The sequence below is a fragment of the Pan troglodytes genome, chromosome 6, assembly GCF_028858775.2.
Source record: "Pan troglodytes isolate AG18354 chromosome 6, NHGRI_mPanTro3-v2.0_pri, whole genome shotgun sequence".
NCBI classification, from domain to species: domain Eukaryota; kingdom Metazoa; phylum Chordata; class Mammalia; order Primates; family Hominidae; genus Pan; species Pan troglodytes.
In genome coordinates this window covers 15,417,862-15,422,923 of record NC_072404.2, presented here as the reverse complement: position 1 = coordinate 15,422,923, position 5,062 = coordinate 15,417,862, and the positions used below count along the sequence as shown (strand labels likewise).

Sequence of the window (5,062 nt, the reverse complement as noted above, 5' to 3'; positions counted from 1 at the left end):
GCTTATAGAATAAGCATATTAAGACAGAAAATATTTTTGTACATCTGTGAAATGAGTTTGTGTTTTAAACCAAGTGTTATTACAATAGAGTCAAAAAGTTAAAAAAAGTTTATAAAGTAGTTATAGTAAACTAAGATTAATTTATGATTGAAAAAAGAAAAATATTTTTTATATACTTGGTGTATCCTAATTGTACAGTGATAAATTCTATAGTAGTGTACAGGCTTTCACATTCATTCACCACTCACTGACTCACCCCGAGCAACTTCCAGTCCTGCAAACTCTATTCATGGTGAATGCCCTGTACAGGTGTACCATTTTTTATCTTTTATACTATATTTTGAGTGTGTCTTTTCCATGTTTAGACACACACAAAACTGATCATTGTGTTATAATTGCCTACATAATTGAGCACAGTGACATGCTGTACAGGTTTTTACCCTAGAAGCTGTAGGCTGTACCATCTAGCCTAGGCTATACAATCTAGGTTTGTGTAAGTACACTCTGTAACTTTCTCAGAGTGACAAAATTGCCTAATGATGCATTGCTCAGAATGTATTCTCACCATTAGCAATTTGTGTTTCTAAAATTAACATGAGTTCTTCTAGGTTATTATTATGACAAATGTTGTCCATTGAATTCTAATAGACAATTTAAAACAGCATTTTAAGAAGCTATTCATTCTTTCTAGTTTCTAAAAAATTATACTTAGAAATTGTTGAAAATTTTAGAATTTTTATATTATTAGATAATTATCCTTATTGTTATCAACAAAATATTTTCACATAATAAACTAATTTAAGATATTTAATCATTAAACAAGCTTCACACTTTAAAAATAACCCCAATGTATAATGAAATGTGATTTTAGTAAAGTCTTACATTAATTTATGACAGTGTGTTATTTTTAATTTTTGTTTCTTTATTTTAAGTGAAATTGGCTATAATTTTCTTTTCTTTTTTTTTTTTTTTTTAGGTGAGCTCAGGGGACTTTATTGATGGTAACCGACAAGGTGGGGCTCCCTAGGCCCCTCCCTCTTCAGGGGGTCTGCATGGAAATTGTGAGGAAGGGAGATTCTCATTGTGGTGGGGGACTGAGTGCAGCAGTGAGCTCCCCGGCAGCTGAAGGCCTCTCTCTTCCTCTTGCACTCTCGTTGGGGTTGGTGGTCTGGGGGGTCTTACTTCTTGGAGGCCGTGTGGGTCATGAGGTTCACCACCCTGTTGCTGTAGCCAAATTCATTGTCATATCAGGAAATGAGCTTGACAAAGTGGTCGTTGAGGGCAATGCCAGCCCTAGAATCGAAAGTGGAAGAGTGAGTGTCGCTGTTAAAGTCGGGGGAGATGACTTGGTGCTCAGTGTAGCCCAGGATGCCCTTGAGGGAGCCCTCTGATGCCTGCTTCATCACCTACTTGATGTCATCATATTTGGCAGGTTTCTCCAGATGGCAAGTCAGGTCCACGACCGACACGTTGGCAGTGGGAACATGGAAGGCCATGCCAGTGAGCTTCCCATTCAGCTCAGGGATGACCTTGCCTACACCTTTGGTAGCTCCAGTAGATGCAGGGATGATGTTCAGGTTAGCCCACAGCCGTCATACCACAGTTTCCCAGAGGGGCCATCTACAGTCTTCTGGATGGCAGTGACGGCAAGGACTGTGGTCATGAGTCCTTCCACGATACCAAAGTTATCATGGATGACCTTGGCCAGAGGCATTAAGCAGTTGGTGGTACAGGATGCGTTGCTGACAACCTTGAGGCTCTTATCCTACTTCTCATGGTTCATAACCACAACGAACATGGGGGCATCAGCAGAGGGGGCAGAGATGATGACCCTTTTGGCTCTCTCCTGCAGGTGAGCCCGAGCCTTCTCCATGGTGGTGAAGAAACTGGTGGCGTCCACTATGTACTCAGTACCAGCATCACCTCATTTGACTTTGGTGGGATCTCTATCCTGGAAGATGATGATGGCAATTCCATTGATGACAAGCTTCCCGTTCTCAGCCTTGATGCTGCCATGGCATTTGCCACGGGTAGAATCATACTGGAATATGTAGACCATGTAGTAGAGGTCAATGAGGGAGTCATTGATGGCGACAGTATTCACTTTACCAGAGTTAAAAGCAGTGCTGATGACCAGGTGCCCAATATGGCCAAATCCATTGACTTGGGCCTTTCCTTCCACCATAGCGTGTCAGGGATGCCAATGGCGCTGCACGAGAAGATGCAGCTGTCTGTCGAACTGGAGGAGCAGAGAGCCTATAATTTTCATGTTGAACTATTTTATGTTAATTTTATTAAGTTATGCTAGTATAAAATGTTAATTTAAAAAAATACATATTTTTCTAGGCTTTGGAATGCTTAAGTATAATAAAAGTTATTTGGTTCTTTGACTTTTGAAAGAAAACACATTTTTTTTGAGGCTGTACTCTGATGCAATTTTCAAGGTCTTCTGCATTTATGAGGGTATTCAGGTATTTGAATTCATAGGTCAGTTTTGTTCATTTATATTTAACATGAAATCATCTATTTTTTCTAGGTTTTTAAATATATTAGCATATAGGCTTGAAGTTGATTACCTCATATTTTAAGTGTCTTCTAAAAATTCTTGTTTATCTCTTCTTTTTCAATTGTTTTTCATTTAAAAACACTTTTCTTATTTCCAATATTATCTCTTTGCAGTTTTCTTTTTGACTTGACTACATTTACTAGGTACATGTGGATGATATTAGTATCTTCTAAGTAAATCTTAAATTTCTTTATAAAAAATAGTTAAGCTTCCATGTTTCTTATTTGATTACTTTCTAATAGAGTTTTAATTCCTACTTTTTGCTCTTTTGTTTTCTTTGGCACTATTTCTCTGATATCTTGAGTCAATCACTCCAGTAATCACAGCATAACTGTGAATATTCAAGGTACAACACATTTTGTACTAAGTACAATATTGGCTGAACACCATAAAATATAGTGTTTTTGTTGTAATTATTTTCTAAATGGACTATATTTGCAATTTCATTTCCTTTTAAACCCAATATTCAAGGAAATGTTCTGTATTATCCATTTTTTTAAATTTTAAGATGTTAATTTTTAGTATTATAGACTGGTGGTTGTAGAGTGTGACCTCTACAATTTCTACTTTTAAAATTTATTTAGAATTTTTTGTGGTCTGCAAAGTAATACAATTTTGTAAATGTTCTGCAGACACTGGGGATTAAAGAATATCCTCAGCTTATAGATTACTAATTTGAGTATATGGCTATAAAATCAAGAATATAAATTATGTTATTCTGATTGTATAAATTAGTAGGCTTAAATATTTTTGTATTCATGGCATAGCTTTACACGACAGAAAATTTGGCAGTACACTTAAATAAATAAGAGATTGGAATAACTATGAAACAAATCAGCCTTAAACTACAACTTTACCATTATATTTGAGCATATATCCCATATTTATACAAAAAGTGATTTTAGTTGATAAGATGTATTGAATGCATATATGTGTTGTCACAAATTGATGCTCTTTACATGCATATAATCCATGTATAACACACTTATTAGCTTTGTCTTTAAGATGAAAAAATGAGGCATAAAGCTTAAACATGGTGTTCTGTTAGTCTTAAAATAGTATAATGGTAATATTATTTGTAGTTTTTTCCTAAAATGGAAAGTTACTTAGATAAGAGATAATTGGGGAAAAATAAGTGATGTTATAAATTTTGCAAAGCTAAAAAGTGTGATTTCATTCATTCACTTTTGATACAACATTTATTGAGTGTTTATTATGAACCAGGCATTCATTGTATTAGGTCTTATAGAAATAAAATTAATTTAAAAGCATTTCCACTATCACTGACAATACAGAACACATAATAAAAGAGAAATTGTTGCTCTTATTTGCTAAGTTTGTTGAGAAAGAAAATTGCAATTGAGAAGGCAGAAGTACAACAACACAATTAATTCCCTCCCCCTGCTCCACTCCTTTGTAAAAAATTAAACAAACTAAGTTCACCTCTCTCTGTCTTTCTGTCTTTCTCTCTCTCATACATACACATTCACCTTCTTCACTGCCTTTGAAGTAACTGTGTAATGGGTTATATGAAAATTGAAACACATTTTTTAAGAAATAGCAAATGTCAGTAGCTTCACACAGCTAAAGGTCAGTGAATGATATGCATCTCCTGGCTTGCCCTCTCATAACACTTTGCTATCAGGTGGTACAAAGTAACAATGTTCTATAAAATGTTTATTAGTAGTACGCACTCATTCATAAACCAGTTTTTGTAACTTTGGTGAATTACCCGGTCTCCTTTCAGAGACCTCAGAGAGCTGCACCCTAATGTTGATGCTGTGATCTTCTGAGGGCAGAATCAGCCAAAATGGACCAGGAAAGTCTTTCACAAAATGAGATGCATTGGACCAGGTAGCGATGTAGAGGACAAGATAATTTGATTTGATAATTTAAGTACTTCTCTGATGCTTCTGGGCTTGTTGAAATTTTATACCTTGATGCAAAGGTGGTGGTATCTGTACAGTCTCTATGGGTAGTCAAAGCTTTTGAACACCTCTCATTTTGCTAAAGAAATTATTTTTATCATTTGTATAAGAAAAACAAAACAAAGAACAAACAGGAAAATGAAACTACTCTGGTATAAACAACAATGTTTGAAATGTTCAATATAATAATGCTTGGGCTGTGGATTTCAAAGGGTCTTCAAATAATGAGTACCCCTAGGGTATGGATTAAAGTTGCCTTCTATACAAAATACCATGCTTATAAAGGCATGTGCTAAAGAAAATCATTGTATAAATGGGCTAACTGGAAGGAAAACAGGTTAATTAATTTCAAGACACTCTCTGCTTTTAGTTGGCTTCAACAGTTGTCCAAACAGTGTGATAGAAAAATGAGAAAAAATTTTCAGTGGTTCAAGGGATTATATCATCTATTTCAGTAAGAGAAACAGAGGAAATAACAAGCCTCTCTTCCTTCTTGATTAGCAACAATTTCTCAGATAGACTGATATTTTTAGTAAGCCAGTTAGAAAAAAATGTTGAAACTCTAAGC

The 5,062-nt window shown here is 35.2% G+C and overlaps 1 pseudogene; it reads right to left on the bottom strand.

The window, feature by feature from the left end:
• Positions 1-1,079: 1,079 nt before the first annotated feature.
• On the bottom strand, positions 1,080-2,185 carry LOC107976041 (glyceraldehyde-3-phosphate dehydrogenase-like; annotated as a pseudogene).
• Positions 2,186-5,062: the final 2,877 nt, after the last annotated feature.